This window comes from Haliaeetus albicilla, chromosome 20, assembly GCF_947461875.1.
Source record: "Haliaeetus albicilla chromosome 20, bHalAlb1.1, whole genome shotgun sequence".
Classification (NCBI taxonomy): Eukaryota; Metazoa; Chordata; class Aves; order Accipitriformes; family Accipitridae; genus Haliaeetus; species Haliaeetus albicilla.
Genome location: NC_091502.1, coordinates 25,434,904 through 25,456,160, shown reverse-complemented (window position 1 = coordinate 25,456,160; position 21,257 = coordinate 25,434,904).

The window sequence follows — 21,257 nt, the reverse complement described above, 5'->3', positions numbered from 1 at the left end:
GAAAAACCCTTTTGGCATTGGTTTTGAGGAAATTTCTAGCAAATTTGGAAGTTGCTGAGTTTCTTCGTTCATTTGAGGTCCAGGAAAATGCCTGGTGTGTTTGGGAAGTGGAAATGCCTTGGCTGCTGCTTTCAGCTACCAGCATATGAGCTGCAAAGCTGACCGGTCCCCCAGCTTCTCCCCTTGGTTTGCAGCCACGGATCACTTTGTACAGCTGAAGAGGCTTAGCACTGCCAAAATTCTACCCACAACACTGACCATCTTTCACCCACTGCTTGCAAATCATCTCTTTTTTTATCATTACCCCTCCTGAATTTTACCTGGGTTTTAAACCCAGGCTTTCCCGAGCATTTGTAACCCTTCCGTTCTCAGATCATCGTGTTGCAAGTGTGCCGTGACTTGATTTTTATAACCGGAGGGAGTGGGTTTTGTCTATGAGTGATGGGGACAAATCTTGTGCAAGAAATACATGCCCGCAAGGAGCCACAACTCAAAACGGGCTTTGAGAGTCCGTGGTCGGGGAAAGGTGATGGGAGAAGATACTGTGTGGGTGGTTCTTGCATGCAAGGAGGTTGTCTTGGTGCAGATGTTCCCCTCCTATCACGCACACCCAGCAGAGGCATGAACCTCCTCCCCGGGAAGGGTCAGGCTCCTTCACCGAAAGAATTCAGCAGGAAGGTGCCAGAGATCCACATGTCACTCCCTGCCTCTGAGAGCGGTTGCAGCACATTTTTTTTTTTTTTCACACAGGGGAAAGGGGGAGCAAATGCAAACCGTGAGTCCCACGAAACGGAAATGCTATTGGAATGTTTTCTTGTTAATTAGCCTCCTCGGCCGTGTGCTTCCTGACTCTTGAGCAAGAGCTGATTGCTGCAAATAGCTCTGCCGCTCAAAGCAATGACCTGCCGGAGAGGGCTAGCGGTCGTGTTTGGGAAGAGGATGCTTGAAGGTAAAAGGTTAGTGCAGGAGGACAGAGAGGGGGTCTCTGACATTCGGAGACGATATAAGTGCTCCTGCCTGTCGTGTCCCCTCCTGCCCTTGGTCTGACTTTGCTTTTTAGCCCAGCCTACTGCAACTTGAAAGTGGGCTTTGTTCCCTGTGCTAGAAAACAACAGATTAGGGAAATCTTCTCCCTGGGTCATGGTGTATTTTGATTCATAATTTTCCTCCTAATGTGCACGGCCTTTCCATGGGAGGCTGAGAAATGTGTGGCTGGGTCTTCTTTGGAGCGTACATGTTTGAATCAATGCGGCATGTACGAGTTTTGCTGCGATCGAGAGAGGCTGCAGCCATGGTCATGGTGCCGGGAGCCAGAGATACTTTTTATAAACATAAATTACAAGTATGACCCATGTTTCTTTCTTGCCAGGGTGTTTGCTGCAGGCAGGCACCCTGACGCATCCTACCGCAGCTCAGGCGATGCTCATCTGCCTCCTTCATCCAGCTGGAAAAGTTTCACTGTATTCCAATACTGCGAAATGCTGAACATTTGCCACAGATGAAACAAAATAGTCTTTGCTCTTTTCTGTCTTCTTTTCTACTGGTCTTACTGGAATTTCCTCAGCAAGGACAAAATCTCATGTAAGCTTCTTGCAGAAAAACTTTATACTTAACACTACTGAGAACGGGATTTGATTCATCACCTCCACACTCAAGCTGTTGAGCTCAACCTCTTTAACCACAACCCGTCCTTGTAAACTGTGGTGTTCAGATGTAGGACGTATGTGGGTGTCTCTGGCCACCAGCACTGGTTTTGAAGACAAAATGAACATCCCCCTGCTACTCTGCTTTCCCTTGTGGTCTAAGTCTGGGTGGTGGAGCTACAGAGACTCCTATTTTATGGGACACATATAGCAGAGCCTGTGGAATTTCATGATCTTGGGCATGGAGGAAGCTTTGGGACAGAAGATAGCTCAAGACACCACCTAGTCTAAACGCCTACACCAAGGACTATGCTGCCAGTTCATAAAAACCCACAGCAGAAATGAGTCCAGACTTTTTCAGTGTTTCTCTTCCATCGGGTTAGGAGGTTTCCTTTGGAGCCAACCTAAATTTGCTTTGCAGCAAATGATGCCAAGACAGTCGTCACGTTCCCTCCATGGGCTGCTTCTCTCTAGGCTGAGGAGTCACCACTCTACCAGTCCTTCTTCATAAGTCCTATTTTCTCCAGTCTTTTATCATCCTTGTTCTTCTGTGAGCTTTTCCTGTGTTTGCTTAGTATTTGACTGCTCTTTTTCACAGTGTTGTTGGTTTTTAAAAATGTTATGTCTCCTATCTAGGGTTGGATCCTTAAGATGAAGCTAAGATGAAGCTAAGATGAAAGGGAGAGGGTAAAGATGACTGAAGAAAAGGCCTTCTCTTTCCCAGGGCTGATCTAATTCATGTCTGTCATTCTCTTCCTTTCTGGACTAAAGTTGCAGAATTTAGTTAAAGAGACTTTTAGCGTTTTTTCCAACCTGAGACACAAGATAGCAATTGTGTATGTTAACTGGCTTACAAGGCACAGTTGATTTCTTGCCCAAACATGAGGTGCCTTCCCCAGAGAAGCAAAGACCTGTCTCATTGCTTGGATCTTCTGTACTTTTCCTGGAAACCAAATGAAAATCACAGTCCAGCAGAGGCTGGGAGGCTGTTGTGACAAAATGAATTGGAGCAAAAGATAATCACCTATTGTTATGCTGCAGAACTCCTTGACCGGTTGGGATTCCTCCAAAAGCCAATTGGACATGATGAATAGCGGTAATTTCAGAGCTATGCATATTCTCAGGGTTTGCAGTTTTCCACATCTACTGCATGATGGAGAGGGGGGAAAAATAAGGTTTCTAATCAGCTCCAAGTCAGCAGCCTGGACTCTATCCTGCAGCTTCCAGCTGGTGAGGTGTTTGCAAAGGAACGACTCATGTCTGCAGCAAACATAAGCCACTGTCCAGTTTCCAAAATGCTAATTTATATACAGTCTTTGCTAGAGAAGCCAGGAAGCAGATGTCTCCTTCATCTGGATTGAAAGACATTACACTTTTGCATAATCTTCCCTACAAAACTGTTTCCTCTGAGGAAACTTTCTTTGCACGTGGCATCCTTTACCACGAGGGATTTCTTTGCTATTACTTCTCTCCATATAGAACTGGTACACCAAGACGCCCAGCTGCACCCATATCCCTTATTGCAGTCTCCCCTGTAATGTAACGAGTAACACACTCAACATGCTGCCCTGTCCTTGCAAAATAAATTCCCCCAATGAGTTGGACGTTGGATCCCACCGTGACCAAACCGTATTCGAGCAGACTCCATGCTAGAGCCAGGGATGTGAGAATTAATGTAAAAGTGCCCTCTCGTGGCAAATAGAGTAGGTATCATTCGTCATCATTTTGGGGAAATCCGTACCATCGCTGGGGTTGTGATTTGTGTATGGTTTCTAATCTGGACACACCGTAAGAAAAGGGACAGTGTCACTGTGAGGTCTTCACACTGACCTGCGCCAAATTATTCCTTAAGGCACCCAGAGGACAGTGGGTTGGCTTCCCTCAGCCATGCACAGTGGGACGCTCCCCGAAGAAAAATATCTTCTGGGGTCTGGAGTTAACGAGGAAGGGTGTTGGTCTTGCAGCAGGGTGGTGGGTGGGAGCCTGGCTCTCGGGAACACGCGGCCAAGAGGGAGCTGTCAGGGTCTGGAGTTTCCTTTGCTTCAGGTAGATCTGCTGGGAATGAAGTGTTTGCAGCTGCAGAGCAGAAACCAGACTTGGGCAACCCTCCTGCCTGAAACCATGAGGCGGCTTAAAACAACACTCTCTCTAGAAGAAATGATTTAATAACAAAAACGTAATAAAGCAATCTGGGGCTTTTGTTCTGCCTGTTCTCAGGCCTGTGATTCAGTGCTTCTCGCTGTATTAGCTGTTCCTGCACATTGTCTGAAGCAGTCACCCATTACGTACCTAATTAATCAGAAACCTGGGTAGACCTGTGTCTCTATGATATGAGCCATAAAAGGGGAGTTTTATGGACTTCTTTCCTTCATTCCCTTTTATTTTGAGAAGGGATATGGGGTTTTCTTTGCGCTAATGGTTATTCTGGAGCACCCACGAAATATTCCCTCCTCCTGCTTGCTCTACCGCTTCCCTTGCTCCACAGAAGACAGATTTATGGCTGGGCTAGCTGGTCCTGCTTCTGAGGAATTCACCACTTAGGGAAGGGAAAAAGTAGAACAGGAATGGAAACTGGTCTCCCAGTCCAGCTCAGCCATAAGGAGTTAGGCAGGTAGATGAATTCTACAGGCACCTTGGGATGAATATCTGCTGTTCTTCTGTCCAGAGGAGGTAAATGTGTCCCAGGTGGGATGGTTACTACCTCAATTACCTGGCTTTGCCATGCAGCACCTCGTTCTCCATAATTCATCTTCGTTTCCAGTGAAGTGTTGGTGGGTACAGCTGGGATCTCCTCTTCTTTTGTACTCCTATGATCAAAGGCAACGGAAATTTCCCACCTGAACACACTTCTCTGGTGAGGGAGGATGAATGAGAGAGGGTCGAGCCACGGTGCCGCATGGGGACTGCTGACCAGAGGCACCGTGGAGACATGGGGCAAATCTGAGGTTCATCCTTCGGGGCAGGAATGAGGTGCTGGTCACCTGCTGGTGTCATATGGTGTCTGTTTGAGGAAGGATTCTTTTTTTATAGGACCTAGCACAAGCCACGCTTGACAAAGCGCTGGGCCCTTAGATACTTCAGGAGTACAAATGGCAGCGATGGCCATGGACATGCATTTTGCTGGGCAGAGAGAAGCAGCATTACAACTGCCAGTCATGACGAGGGAGGTAAAAAAAAAAAGTCCTGAGCATTGTTATCCCTTCCACACATTAGTGGTAAGAAGGAGGAACAAAAAATGGCATGAAGTGTCCAGGCCAGGAAGCGATGGGAGGAAATGCCAGTACAGCAGAGCCTGGACCAGTCAAAAACATGAGTCAGCTCCTTGCCAGCTGTTGATGTTCATGAGATTATACAATAGCATATAGCTTTGATGGTCATGTGTTTCAGATCTTCACTTTCAGTTTGTTATGACTGTATCAGTTTGCGAGCTGCTCTTTTTGTCTAGAAGCTCGTGGTGGTCCAGCTTTGAGCAGGAGGTTGGGCTGGAGACCTCTGCAAGTCCCCACCAGCCGACACTGCTATGATTGCATGTTGCTCACCTAATCCCACAACTCAAAGAGTAGTTGGGTTTGGTCTTACTCCCAGCTGGGAGGCCTTCAACAACTCATTTCATCCCTGTGGTCCCCTCAGTCCCATGAGGGTCCTGCAGGTCCTTCAGGACGGCAAAGGTCTCCCTCCGAAGGTACTGATCTCCATGGGAGCCTCAGGATGCTACTGTAGTAGTCATGATTGATAATAACACTATGTTGGGGGGGCCACTTTATCAGGAAACACCATGACGGGAATTATAGTCACCATTTAAAGGCATTTTCCCCCTTCCTCTGGTGGGTTATCAGATTACAGGAAACAAGAGCAGTTTTGCTGCCTTATTATGAGAGATGGATGCTACCGTTTGGAGCATTTGCCCATCAATCTACTTCCCCGACACCCTCACTCATCAGGGACGCACTGCTCATTTGATGTGCAAAGGCTTCCCAAAGCTCTCTTACTTTGCTCCCTCCTTGCTGGTGGATTTATCTCTGCTTTGCAAAGCACCAATATTTATTCCGCTGCTTCCCCAAGCTTCCCCCTCCCAGCGGCAGGCCCACTTGCACAGAAAGATGGATCTCTATTTTCTTAAATGCTCAGGCAATTATGTTCATTCTGCAAGCAGTCCCGGTGGGAAGCTCTCCAGCCGGCCCTGCTTTTGGCTGCAAATCTTTTTTCAATATGCCAAGTGCCTGTATCTGACCTCTCCTCAACCCAGACTGTGCGGCTAATGCTGCCCGACCCCCTGATGGCCACGCTTTAGGGGAGTTCAGCATCTCTGAGGCCTCCAGGTGGGTTTCGGTGGGGTTTGTAGCTCTCTCCCCGTGCCTTCCCCTTCCCTCCCTTGTCCTGGGTGGACACAAAGTCTTGGTCCATGTCAAGCACTCGAAGGGGAGCACCAAGAGGACCTCAGATGAGACTTGTTTATGGCACCTACCACCATCTCTCCAAGCCCTGATGTCCTTTAGGCCAATTCTTGTGCTTTGACTAAACCCTCGCTCCCCATCTGAGCTTGGGAGGTGGGACTCAACCATACTGCTCCCAGGGACAACATGGGAATCTTGCCAGAGAGAAAGCGCCTTGGCTTCTCCTCTTCTTTATGTTCCTGTCCTTGCTCTCTGGTCTCTTATCAGCACAGTCTGCTGCAATTTCTGTGTCCCAGTGCTGCAGGATGGACGTACCCAGGGTGATTCACCCTGAACAACCAGTAGCAATTTTATTCATCTAAAGCCAAATTCTGCTGTCAGCGTGTGAACGCTTTGGCTGAGACTCTGCAATCCTTATGACTGATATCACCTATATTTGCATCGCTGTTTATTTTCATTTACCCAAGAGTTACAGATACCCTCACAGCCTGTTTCTCCTTGCACCCGCTTAATACTCACCACCATGATCACTTTCACAAGGGTTTCTTTTCTAAGTGCATTTTGGGTTGAAGTCATCTGGCTTGCTTTCTACTTGGCTCCCTAAGAAAGCACAACTTATATGATCATGTTCTTCACAGGCATGTGTGTGTCTGTTTATCTCTTCAAAAACCATTAAGGCTGTTGGCCAGTTTAAGCCAGAGAGACAGGGAATTTCTAATATGTTTTGTGAACCCAAGAAAGCAAAAGAAAGAAATCCTGCTGATGCTCAGTGGAAGAAAAGGCTGAGGGGTCAGCACAACCCTCGGTAGGCATCAGAAAAAACAAGTTATGGTGGACCACGGTCCTTCAGCTGCACCCTCATGGGATCGACTTGCAGCGTTTATACAATTTGCTGTTCAAACATTACAGCATCTCAGAGATGTGACCAATTAACTCTGAAGTAAACTGAGGCAGGATACAGGCGTTTCAAGGGTAAATAGCACAAATGTCTCATAGTGTTTCCCGTCTATGTTTTATATCTAGGAAGACTGGTGTGAAGTCACTGGGCAGGTTTTTTAAATTATTATTATTATTATTAAAAGGCCGTCTGCCATGGCAGACATAAAAGAGATATCATGTTCATTGCTCATTCCTTGGGCTGCGCCGCACATGTTCGAGAGTGAACAGATCCTGCCGAAAAGGAATTTCCAGTCCGGTTAGACTGATGAATTGGCGCTTCCCACAGAGACTCCTGTTACATGTTTCGGCTTAGCAAGAGCTTGGTATCATTACAAGGATGCTTTCCACTGCCGGTGTGCGGCACAGAGACTGCCCATCCCGGCAGGGAGGTTTGCCGGGGTGTTTTGGCAGCCTTCCACAGTGCCGCATAGTTTTCATGCTAAAATATCATTATCTTCTCTGTTGAGCGAGGGTGTGGGAAGGGACAGCCAAGGGGGATCTATGATCCTCCCTGCCCGTGCTGGAAGCAAAAATTAGGCATGGTGTGTCCCTCTGGTCTCTGGAAAGGATGCGCTCCTCTCGCTTGCCCCGGCAATGAGTATCCCATGTGTTTTCCTCCTGATTCTCTGAGGTATCCCAGCTGATTCAGCCTGACATGAATTTAATAAGGTATCACAGAAAATACTCCCAGTGGCATCGTATTTTGCATCCTGTGGAGGGTTTTCTGTGTGATCCATGTTGGGGGCTGAGCATCACCCACATGCTACGACCCTTGTTTGTGTGTGCTGCCATCCCTGCTGGAGCCAATGGGATTAGTCACCTCCAGAAATCTGACTCTGGCTGAAATTCAGCCCTGTGCCAAGCCAGGATCCATGAACTCTTTCAATTGCTTATGCTGGTTAGTGTGCATTAACTAGGGCTGGGTTTCACCCTGAGCCATTGCAAAAGGAGGAGGAGAAACGCACCTCTGTTGGAAGGGTAGAGATTTGTGGTGTGCAGCCAGCTAGAAAGCATTAGGTTAAGAGCATGAACAGCAGCTCTAAAGCAATGACAGATGTAGGTAAAGGCTTCGGTTGCGTAAGTGGCCATTTTTCAGCTCAGTGAAAGGAATAATTAACATCTCTCATGTCTTAGGGACAGCGAAATGTAGCATGGATACCTCAATGAAACACCCAACAAGTGAACAAGGTTTCTGCTGCTTTTTTCCCCAGTAGAGATTACCACTATGCTGGCAATATACTCTCCATGTGGCTTTCAGAAAACCCTGATATCCCTCTCTACAAGCAAAACTGTACCAGCAAGATGATTCATTTCTGTCTATGTGGGCTTGTTTCAGGATTTCTGCTTGTTTTTTTCATAGTGGGCCTATCTCTTCTCTTCTCTTGTTTTCTCCAGCTGATGAAAATGTGTTGGAGATGATACAGTCTAAGGGAGGGCTGAGAAACAGGACTTTTGGGGCACAAACCACACATGCATACAGACCTGGGGATAGACTGGAGAAACTGCTCCTTTTGTTTGATTGTTCACATATTTGATGTTTGCGGGAATTTGCTACAAACAGTCAACATCCTACCAAATAATAAGAATTGGCTTGTGTCCCCTGTTTGTCCTCCTAAGTGAAAAGACCCATTTTGATGTCCCAAATACTAGCAGCCTCTCAACAGCATGGTATGGGCATGTTTTTCTGGTGGATCAGCAGTTAGTATATTTGCAGAGCAGGAGAAAGAGTTAAAAATATTGAAAACTGGGAGAGAAGAAGCCAAAAACCTTGGGATAATGATATGTGGAAACCCATGGGGTTTAAGAATTTGACCTTGTAGACACACATGACACAAATCTTTCCTGTCCCTCCATGAGGAAGGCATGACTTGGACACCATGGCTGGGGCAGGACCAGAAAAGCTTGGAGCGCTCTAAGGGGAAAAACAGAACAGGACACATGGATTTGCTCATCTACAAAGCCTTGGCTGGAAATGTAAGAATTTAAATGAACTCTCCAGCAGGAGAAATACACCAGGCCATCATAACAAACAGCAGGAGACACAAGTGCAAATTCACTCCGGCATTGTCCTGCCAGACTCCAGTGATAAAGCCGGGGTCGGCGGAGGGGTGGTGGATAGAGAAGGCAGAATGCTCCTGGGGAGGGAGGTGCCGGCAGGATGAGATTAAAATGTCCCTGATTTGTAGAGGGGAAGTGGAAGAACAAGAGGAGATATGATAAACCTATAATGCCAGCCGAGGAGACACTTAGGACTTGCTCAGCCCATTGCAATCAGCACTGGGGACTCCTGGTCTCTGCAAGGACTGCTGTACTTTGAGCAATGAGTAGCAGTGCACCCTGATTTAAAAGGATTTCTGTTTTCTGTTTTGGTTGTGTCGTGGTTTAACCCCAGCCAGCAACTAAGCACCACGCAGCCGCTCGCTCACTCACTCCCCCCCATCCCAGTTCCTAAACTAGATGGGACGTCACATGGTATGGAATACACTGTTGGCCAGTTTGGGTCAGGTGCCCTGGCTGGGCATGAGAAGCTGAAAAATCCTTGACTCTAGTCTAAACACTACTGAGCAACAACTGAAAACATCAGTGTTATCAACATTCTTCACATACTGAACTCAAAACATAGCACTGTACCAGCTACTAGGAAGACAGTTAACTACATCCCAGCTGAAACCAGGACAGGTTGTCTAGCATCTACTAGCTACAAACCTTACTGAAGGTTTTTACAGCGTTTGCGATGTTCACAGCTTCTCCCATGTGGATCTTCTAGGGTCTAATAAGGACAGAAACCATATTCCTGCTTTTCCTCAGTGGGGACATTTATATTGTCTCCTTCTTTCTCTTTCTCTCTCCCTCCCTCCTTCACAAAACATGTTGGAACTCAAGTACTTTGGAGACTGCTGCTTTTCTGTCAAATTAGCTGGAAATTGGTGAAGGGGCTCAAAATTGCTAGAGGAAAAGCAGACAGTCCGTCAGACAGATATATACTCCCTCCTACACGCTTCAAGAGTGACTGTACAAACTTCGTCTTCTTAGGATGCAACAAATCACTCCCACCTTCATCAAACCCTGGCAGCAAAGAGAAATTGCAGCCCTCAATATTTCTCAGCAGTGGAGTTTCTGTACTTAAACTTTTCCTTTGCAATATCCTATTTCTGCAGAAGGAGTTAGAGCCCGCAGCACTATTTGATTTTCTGTAATTCCTTTTGTGCTTGCTTCAGGGTGGTGGTGGTGATTTCTATGAAAAAAAAATTGATCTCAATGACTGCAAATTGTGAACAGCGTGGGCAGGAGATGCTGTGGATGCCTGTAATCTCTGCCATGACAGTCAGGGGAAAATAGAGAGCCTCGCATGGAGGTGTAGTAGTATCTCTGTGTGTCCTCAAGTACTATGGGCTGTATCATGATGGAGAGACAGGTTTATGGGCATTTGATTTGACCAGCTTAGATGCCAGGGAGGGTCAGGTTGATCTGTCCCATGAATGGGAGACGTCACAGGGAACTGCTCTGCTGACAGGCTCAGTAGGCCCTTGCCAATGGCAACAGGCTCCTGATAATAAAAAAACCAACTGTGTGCTCCAGCTGCTGTGCCCTCATTTGCCCCTCCGTCCTCCTGTAGCCCTGGAGCTCTCCCTTGCCTGTCCTTCTCAGGCTTGGGACAGCTTCGTCCCCCTATTCAGAAGGCACCAAAACTCAATTTTGCCCATGCCACTGAGAAGCTTTGATCCAGCCATGCCCATGCAGCACGCTGTTGCTGAGGAAAAGCCTACTCAGGGGTCCCTTTCATGGTGTGGGGGTATGGTCCGCTTTGTCCCCCAGAGGTCGTCTTTGTCCGGACCACAGGAGGAGGTGAGCAAATCATGGACTTACTCCCTCCTGGGACTCCTGCCTGTGTGACTGAGCCTGAGAGCAGGGTTTCACTTTTTGTTTGCCTGACAGGGTAGGCTTTGGGGAACCCAGTCAGGTCTCTAATTTCACCAAGGGTCAGGCAATGAAAGAGGAGTCAGCAGACAAATGGAGCAAGACTCTGAGAAATGGAGACCTATCTGCAGAGAGGATGGGGAAGCCATGCCCTGCCCTCCACACTGTCTCCTCTTGCCCTTTGCTGTGACATTTGCTTGAACTGTAAACCTTCCAAGACACCAATGTTCTCTTAATGTGTGACCACACATTGCTTAGATGCTGAGGGCCTTGAAATCAGCTGTAGCTCCTACACTCTTCTATAGTAAGGCAATAAGTAACAGGTACGTCAAAGGAGCATTGGGGTGCTGTGTCTTGGCATAGCAGAGAACTGTAGGTTCTGATTATGGCCTGAGAAAGGGTTGCAAATGGCCTCTTTCTCCGAGGTGGGGATCAGACCCATCTCTCCTTTGGATCTGGAGTCATTGCACATAGATTTAAATGATCCCTGCAGGGCTGCCTTCATGTCAGTACATAATTATTTTCTTGGCAGATATTTTCTTGTCCATATGGCAGAGAAAATATCAGTTGCAAGGGAAACCACGGAGCTGGGGTTGTTCTGCCACGTTGGAAGTCTGGAAGTGGCTGGAGAACTGGATTCCCAGCAAGAATTGTCGTGGGTTGGTCTTCCCCTTTCCCTTGGGGCAAGACACATTAGACTCAGCCCTGGAGGCTCTCAGTGAAGGCCTTTTGATGGCAGTGGGTGCTTTGAGAAGGGATGTGCAGTGAATATGTTCCCCACAGTAGAAGAGGGAGGCAGAGAAACTTGGGACAGGAGATTGAAACTCGGAAAGGAGCATTGCTGCGTTCAGTCCCCTGCTTTCACAGACAACTTTTCAATGGGGTCCAGTACAAAGAACATTCATTCTTCACCCCCAAAACACCACCCTGATCATCCTATAGCATGTCAGTACCAACACACCAACTGTAATGTGCCACAGGAGAAGATTAAGAGAGACCGGGACATTGCTGGTTTCTGAAGGTTCCCACAGCAGCAGAGCCCCCAGGCATGTGTGCCTCATGCCTCTGGAGAAAACGTGCTCATGGAGAAGCCTGCTGCACAAATGCTCTGTTTTTTGGAGTGCTCTCATGAGCGGTAATTTTGCAGCTCAAAAGCACCAGCAGCCAGAGGAATGCCTGAGCCACGGGGAGAGGGACCACAGCCTTTCGTGCATCTTCAGAGCACCAGCAGCTTAGTCCTGCCTGGGGTGTCTGCTGAAACGCAATCATGGTGGTCCTGGGATCCAAGAAAGGAGTTTGGTGGCTCACTCTATCTGGAAATGGGAAGATACTCCATGATGCTCTGGGTCTTCCACGTGGGCTCGAGCTGGTTCCCAGGGATGCCATTGTACCCTGAGGTGTAAGGATAGGGGTTCTGTTTGTGTGGAGCAAGCAGAGGTGGTGGTGGAGATGCTGGGTCCTGCTGCAGCTTGGGGCTGTCCTTGATCCCACACTGCTGTCCAGGAGACAGGAGGTCTGGCTGGACCAGATTTCAGTGTTATGGGACCTTCATGGTATCTCCCCGAGCTGTCTGCTCTGGAGCTGCAAGGAGGAGTCCGCCGTGGTGTCTGGCAGGCTGGACGTGATCTGCGAGCTGCCAAATCAAAAGCCCGATCCTAGAGAACAGAAATAAACTCCAGGGATGGGAATCTTCCCCAAGAGGAGGAAGGAGAGAACCAGATGGGCTTTTGGAGTTTTCTTCCTTCCTTAATTTCTATAAACATAAAAAGAATTTGGACAAGGCCACAGGTTTATAGCCAGCCTTGGAAGAGCTGATATCCAATGCTTGGGGGGAGTTTTGGTATTACAGTTGTTTCTCAGTGGGAGACATTCCCATAAAGCTCCCTCGGACTTGGACATGGATATCATTAAAGCAGGTGTCTTTGTTTTTAAGAGATGCTGGAGCTCTGATGTTTCTTTTGCATCTGAAACGCGTACAAAATTGTCGGTAGGGCTCCTCTGGGCTGTTTGACTTCTCTCTATACAGACAGAGGCACCTCCACGGGGTATTGACTGCCCGAGGAGGGGTGAGTGCAGGAGGACCAGAATAGCCCCTGACATCCTATACTATTTAGTAAAAAACAGTGGGGAGAAGCCCCTTTTGACTCCAAGTAAATCTCCACCTGTATACAAACCAGCCCATGCCCCACTCTCCTTTTTTCCTCCTTTGGGCAGACCATCTTCAGCCGAAGAGAACCCATCAACCATCTTTTACTGCTTGATTTAGGGTGAGCAGTAAGGGCTCATTGCATCCCTGGGAGAGGACTGTCTGTTCCTTTTGCACCTTGGTCGCTCCTCCCTCACGGTCCCCGAAGGAGTTGCTTTGAAGAAACAACCCCCAGTGTGTGCAGAGTAGACCGTGAGAGGCAGACTTGTCTTTTGGGGCTGGGTCCCAGCGGGGCAGTTTGTTGTTCAGTCCGTATATCACTCCACATGGACCGCAACATGACAACCCCATGGTAATATTTGTGAGGACTCACTTCCTCAGCACCTTACGCTACACTAACATCAACGCTTTAGAGTTGCAAAAGGAGAGTGGGGGTTACGTGTTGCTAGCTATAGGTCAGAAAACATAACAATCTGAATTCCTCCTTTTTTTATTAAAAAAATAACAACTTACAGTTAACAGACTGTTTCATTACAATGGGAGCTTGAGGGGAGGACTATCATGGCTTTGAAGCAAATGGATCAATGTTCATGGGTCTTTGCTCTCTCAAATGTTGGCATCGCTATTGGACAAAGGCAAGAGCTTTCCCTCATGGAAGGACCTTATCTTGGGACCTGGAAAATGTTTCCCTCAACTCCTGGTGATGTCTGTGGAAGCCAATGCTGCTTCACAGCTCATAACTTTTTAATAAAGGTCTTGTCATTGTCACAAACTAGTGCCAACCTACTAGGTGTCTCAACTACATGCCTGAATCCAGGAGTGAGGCTCAGTTGCTTTAATGTAGGTGCCTAGCGTCATGTTAGACACTGCAGAATATCCCTGTTGGCCTCTAGATCTCGAGAAAGGGTCAACGCTCCCTTTGTCCTGTAACGCGGTTGCCAGCCAGATGTCCCATGGGATCTCACCAGGTTTCTGAGTTGAGGTCATCGGCTCCACACAGGATCTAAAGACTTTCGAGCATTTGGACATACAGTCTCAGTATCAATAGAGACCCAGGGAACAAACCCACTATTCAGCCATGCCCTATTATCTGAAAACGCCTGTTTTTCTGGAGAGTCCTCCTGCAGAATACTCAGTGCTTGCTTAAGTCCTCCTGTTGTATGTGTAAATGTGCTCTGGTTGAGGAGCAGCAGTAGTTCTAGACACCTTGTCTTATACCCCTCATCCAAAAGTCTAAGTATATGCAGTTTTCAGACGTGGTCTAAGCCTGTGTGTGGGCACTGGTAGGATCCAACTGTAAATGCCTACTGGTGTACCTTACCACTCAAAGACCTCAAAAGACTCAGGAGCCCACAGTGGTGAGTTGTAATGTGGCATAGGTGCAATAACACTAGCTAGAGATATTAACCCTGAATTTCACACCCAGCCAGCCAGCAATCTGCTAATGCTGTCTACCCCTACATCTCTCCCACAGTTGCCCCTGCATCTGATGTTTCTCCAACACATGAGTTATGGATAAGCTTAAATGACAGACACTCTCTAATCCCGGTCCTACCTCTGCTGCGAGAGGTAAGAGTTTTCTGCCCAACTTTAGGTGTCTTCAGTGTAATGGTTGACATCTGAGTTCATCATCTAAATGCCTGCTGCAGACAGTGGGAAGGATCAGCCTAACCCTGGCATTATTCATCCAGTGCCAGAGCAAACAGCTGGGTTGGTTGATCTGTCCTTCAGATCTCCCTCTTTGCACTACAGCAGACTTCAGACACCTAGTTTGGACCTCAGGGTCTCATCTACCTGCTCGTAGACATCTAGTACAAGCTGATGCCCTAGAGTATCCCCCACGGTCTCCAGCTTCCAAAATAGGAGGAGATTTGTGTCCCATAGGCCTGGGGTCTCATATCCACCAGCTCCAAGTGTTTATAAATGTACCATGCATTGAGCTGACCATGTTTCTAGTAGGCAATTTCCTTACTTTCTCTCCTGATATCTTCCATTTTTTTTCCCTGCACTGTAGCTTGACTTAGCCCTGCTGGAGGAACAAAAGAAACCACTGCTGGAGTGCCCCTTGACTTGAGCGTGGGCTTACCATGGACTCAGACCTCCATTTTTTTTCACTGTTCCCATGGGGCAAAGGGGAATAGGTGGCAGGACTCTTGGCTGTTACTCTGGCCCCTGTCACAAGCTCCTGGAAATAACGTAACCTCAATTTCCTTATCTGCCACATGGCAAAGATAGCATGACTTTGCCTGGGGTTAGCGGCAGTTCTAACAAATGTTTGTACAGTGTTTGGAGATATTTGGATGAAAGGCACTACAGAGCTATTAAGTAGTCGTGTTATTTATTGTGCTTTCCCAAGTGGGTCTCCTTAGCAATGTAGTGTGTAAGTAGTGTTATTCTAGCACCCCTGTTGACATGCAACCTACCGCACTCCCCACGTCCCTCTGGAACTGAATATCCTCCGTGAAACTTCATGGCACTGCAGGTAGAGCACTCACGCTCGTCTTGTTTCATAAAACAGACTCGCCTGCTTTTTTCCTCTCCTAGGCTGGTTTTCCCCAGGAAATCCTTTCAGTCCAGTGGAATTTGATCAAGACAGGACTAAAATGAAGTTCTGTTGAGCTGCACTTCTGGAATTGGACACGACTCTTCTTTCTGATGCTCTTAAATGCCATGCTGTAACTTCTCAAGGGCAGCAGGGAATAAAATGAGAACACTTGGATTCTTTACAATTTTCTTATTGGAAGAATTTCTTTTTCTCAGTCTCATTTACTTTCATTACTTTCATGTTTACTATAAGGGAGAGAAGCAGGCACTTGGTGATGCAATTCATTTCACCTACTGACAAAGTCCAGGTTGAGATGAGTTATGTCCTAAATATGCTCTTGATGACATCACCAAGCAATTCAAACCTCCAGTCTAGAGGAAGGCGTCCTACTGGTTTGTTTTACAGATGTCACCATCAGGACAGGTTGTGGTTTTGAAATCACCACCAGTTTTAACACACCTGGCACTGGTTGCTTTGGCCTCTGTGCTGAGCTGAGTACTGTTTTGAAATGGTTTCCTCTTGGTCGTGATGCACACACTGCATCTAGGGACTGCAGCATGCAAAACACGACTGGAAACTATGTGAAAATGTACTTTCTGGAAGAATTTCCAATGCTTTCTACTCAAGTATTTCTAGACAGCCTGGAAATACCAGAGGGAATTACCTTTCTAGCAGGGTTTCAGTGGACTCAAATCCAGACAGAAACTAGAAGAACAAAGAATGGCAGCAAGCAGAGTCTGTTCATTATGGATTTATGTCTTAAAGTTGATGGCTTGTTAAACTGATTTATGTTAAGTTTGTCCATCATTTTCTATTGCATCTTTAGGATTCCCTTGGGTTTTTTGTACAATTTGTCTACTACAATCTGCTATGTACATCACCTGCCCTGCAGAAATCAGCTAATAGGATAAAAATTAGGAAGAAGCTGTTTAGATTGAGATTACTCCTTTCTCTCAATCTTTATTTTAATGTGGAAATAGGAACATAATTTCTTTGGAGACCTTCAGCTTTCTGTCAAAGCTGGTTGAAAAATCAACAGGTGGAGAAATCTGTGGGGGCAGATGCATGACAGACTGAACGACTATGTAAATCTGATTTCCAGGGGGGAAAAAAAAAAAAAGGTTGTATTTTAAAAAGATAAAGTGAACTCACAAGTGGTTCCCTTCCCTTGCTGTATTTCTTGTACTGAATAGAGAAGCAAATTGTAGAAAACCTTAAACCAGGTCTGAATTTGGAGATTGAGGCTATCTTTAAAGTAAATTTAATTTTCTTTAAAACAAGTCTTGATTAGACAAACATTTCACAGATTTTGAAGCACTTCCTTTAGTGCCAAGTGTATCTAATTTGTCCATCATGTACTCATCACTGGAAGAAATCTGAACGAGTTGTCCAAGTGGTGAGGGAAGGGAGGATATTACAAAGTCCTAATTATTGAGTCTTTAGTGAATATCCTAAAGCAAAGGAGTAATGGCCCCAGTGCAGAGCAGGAGTTATCCTGGCAGAAGATATCAGCAGTGTTTAACTTACACAGCAGGATTTTAGCAGGGAATCAATGTTTTTGGAGGACTGGGGCAGGAGCATGAGATTGCTGTGACTGATAAAATAGGAAAAGACCTGATTTGAGGTACGTCATCTGTTCAGGAAGACCAGCGAATGATGCTGTAGATTGTTTCCTTGCAAGGAGGAAGGTAACAAGCTAGGAGGCAACCTGGGAGAGTGGGTGAAGTAATACTGCAATGGAGAGAGACTTGAGACCTTTGGGTTGGAAGAGTCGCCTTTGGGGAGAGCTTAAAGGAATTGCAATTTCAGCCCAATACCGACCTTCCAGAGGTGTTTCAAACTTCTGGGGGCCAAAAGTTTTAGAAGTGGAGGCAAACCCGTGCAGGGATTGGACGCCTCCAGCTGGTTGCCCTCTTTCCTGCGACCACAGTCTTCATCTCAAGCAGTGGGAAATGCGCTGGGTGCAGAGAACTTTATTTAGGTGCTCAGCAAAATGATGTTTGGACAGATAGGATTACCTCGTTTCTCCTGGTATGTGAAGTTCATACCTTGCGTGGCACATTTATTACCCCCCTTCCCTCTCGGAGGAGGGGGAAGGGAACAGTAGGAGGGAAAAGAAAGTGGAAGGCAGGAGAGGGGGGACCCAGACTAGGGAGGAGGTTGTGTGGGGTGCACCTTCCCAGCTTGAATGATTTATTTTTCTTCCGGGAAACATTGAAACTTCCAAGTTGAAATTAATGGGACAAAAACACTTTCCAGGTGCTCAGAAGTGCAAAAGTACAATAAATCAAAGGGGTAGTCTAAAGGAGGAAACTCGCAGCCAAGGGAGAGAAAGCACAGGCAGAAGAGCAGGCTGCTGAAGCTCTGCCTCCTCCGATGTGTCAGATGGTCTCCAAGCTCCCATGGAGCAGTGAGGACATGTTTTAGGCTGCACAAGGGGCTTTCTTGGGCTGCTCCAGCCTGATGGTGGAGGAACGTGATGTAGGAGCTCGTTGTCTGGGTCTGAAGCTCAATGAGTGAGACATGACACATCTGGAGAAGGCCAGGGGGCCAGGAAGGACTGAGAGAGAGGAAAAACTGGCAAAGGCCAATGACAGGTTCACCAGTTGTCTCCCCATTTTCATCCTGGGACCCCAGAGCTGTAGGCCAGCTCTCTGCTGACATCCCAATATCCTCCAAAATTACATTTACTCAGCTCTTCTTGAAGAGGTACAGAGCCAAACTTAGGGCAGATGGCCCCAACATGAAAGCTGGCTCTGACTTCCAACTTGTCCTCCTGATGGTGAGGAGGATGAGGAGTTGCATTAAGCTTAGGCTTTCTACCTTTGTGCAGGGAAGCACGGCTCCATCCCGCTTCACTGATGAACCCACGTCAGGGCACACGTGGCTTCATCCCGCATGGGGATGCAACACCTTTGGCATCAGCAAAGCGCTTTGGAGCATGCTTCATTGCAAACTCATGGACGTCGTTGCCTCGCGGCATCCAACATTGGGCATATGTTTGAATGCATTGCTGATGTGCTGAAGGGATGGCTTCATTGTCAGTTTGTGACCGGTTTCCTCTGCTGCAGGGCTTCTGGGCAGTGTGGTTGGCTCACTTGCGGTTACTGATCACCAAAGGGACTCCTGGTCTGGGCAATGCTGGCCTTTTTCATCTGTAGCACTCACTTCATGAGAGCTCCCTCAGTGCCCATCATCCCAACAATGCTGACCTTGTTCTGACATCTCCATCGATGATTTTTTTTTTTTTTTTTAAACTGGAGAACACATTTCTCAAGTACAACTGGGGTTTTCATTAGAAGAATTTGCAATGTCATCTGGAAAATGGGTCATCTGAACACTTGGAAAATGGAAATGGCTAGACTGTGTGTTTGTGGAAACATTTCCCCATCTTTTTCATACATCACCTCCACCATTTATTATTCTTTCTTGTTATTTCTTTCTAATTATTTCTTTCTTCTTATTAATTATTATTATTCTTTATTATTACTTCTATTGTGGTAACACCTAACAACTTTGGGGCAGCTCTGGCCTGCGCTGTGCTAGGTGCTGTGCAAACATAGAGGAGAAATCCGGTCTCGACTTTCTTTTCTGTTTATCTCAAGCTGTCCTGGGCTTGGCCCCAGCGAGCGTATTATCAATTAGTCGACTTGCTGACAGCTGTAGTGCACAATGAGTCAGTTCCTTACTTGAGATGAGCCATTGGTCAATTAAACTAATAGTGAAAATCTCTGGGCATAAGAAAGGAAACATTTATAAGCTAATGTTAAGTGTGTGAGGGCTAAGGGGAAATAAAAACCCTCTACAATTATAACTGGGGAAAATGAGAACCAAAGCTCATTAATAAACAAAGAGCAGGATGTAATTAATAAATGCCTCTAAACCCAGCAGAATATGGAATTCCTTTCTAAATATGTCATTAGCAAGAAAAATAAAGAGAAAAATTAAGCTGATAAGGATGGGCTTGGAAACTTTGAAAGTATACAAATCATAGGATCTGGCTGACATTTATCCTGCTTGTTAAATGGATTTAACTAAGGAGCTAAGGAATCACTATGGAGTGGTGGAAATGTGGCCACTGGATATAAAACCACGTGGTTGTAGTATGCTTTTGTGTATGGCAGAAGTTGTCTGCTGTGCTGGTTGCGGTACAAACATAGCAGGGGGAGATGGTCCCTGGCCAGAGGGGAGGACACCATTGGTCCTGGTCCATGACATGATCCCAGGGTGAGATTCATAACGTGCAGGGAAAAAAGAAAGATTTCTTGATCTTCCAACCTTTGGGGAAAAAATAAAAAAAAAGCTCTGCTACAAAACAACCATACCGGTCAGATTTGTAGTGGGGAATAATGATACACAGAAAGGAAGCACATTATGGTTTAAAACTACTTCTGACTATCAGTAGGTCGGTCGCCTCGCAACTTTTTCATGTCTTGAGCTTCATGTTCACACTCATTAATGGTGCCCCTTTGCTGCATGGGCCCCAAAAGCTCTCCCTTTTATCTTCTTGAGATGTAACCCAGGAGGGGCAGGGAAGGACCCCACCAGCCCCAGATGTCAAAGCACTTGAGTAACGCCATCTCCTGAGCTTCATTTGCTCATGTGCCTCGATGAATCCAGGCTCTGGCCAAGAGAGGCGTACGTCTGAGGAACCTGAAATGGGCAGCAGATGCAAAACCTGGCACCAGGGAATGCCTGGTGCCAGCTGAGGGATGACAGGCTTTGAAAGCAAGGAGAAGCGGCTCACGGTGGATGTGGCACAGATGGGGGAATCCGAGGAGAGCTGCTTGGGGAGGAAGAGACATGATCAAAGCGATACTCGCTCAGAATGAATGTCAGCGGGAAGGGATGGCGTTTGTCAAGATCAGAGGAAAAGAGTTCCCGTGCAAGGGTTCGGTGGTGCAGATGGGTTGGAAAGGGCAGGCTGCAGAGGCAGCATGTGTAAGGCAATGAGCCAGAAGTGAACATAAATGTAGGGAATGATCTGAATCTCCATAGTTAACATATTTAAATCAAGCACTTATTTTTCCCTTCAAAAGGCATGCTCTTGCTCTATCATGAATTATCAATCAGCGGCGTGGAGGACTGCAGTAAGATTGCATGATTGTAGAAATCAACCACGGGACTGCAAATCTATGCATTTGCTGAAGGTCAATGCTCTGCTTTAGCCCTCCCTGGTTTTTTTCCCTGATTTCACCGGGAGAAGAATCAGCCCCACAACTGTCTAGTCCAGCTTTTTCCCAGTACAAACACAAGTGACAATATTTTGGCAACTTATCTGGGATATTTTTTTAGCAGTCTTGTTCTCTTTCTTTTCTGGACTTTAATATGTGTTTCAAATCTTCACTGCAAAATGCAAAAAGTAAATAAAGAGACAATTTAGACGGGTAATATACAAACCTAACAGAAGATGGAGAAGAGAAACAGTAACAAATAAACCTAAATAAAAAGTCAAACTCTTAATAAATTACGTCCGACCACCAGACAACTGTAGTAAAGCAGCCAAATTAGCTGCCATACCCTGATGCTGATAGTCTAGATAAAATATTAAAACAAATCTGAACCAAAGAGAGACTCTCAGCAATGGTACAACAGTTTGCTTTCTAGCTGAGGCAAAAATAACATGTAATCATTTAATACAATTTCTTCAAATAAACTTCATTTTGAGATAA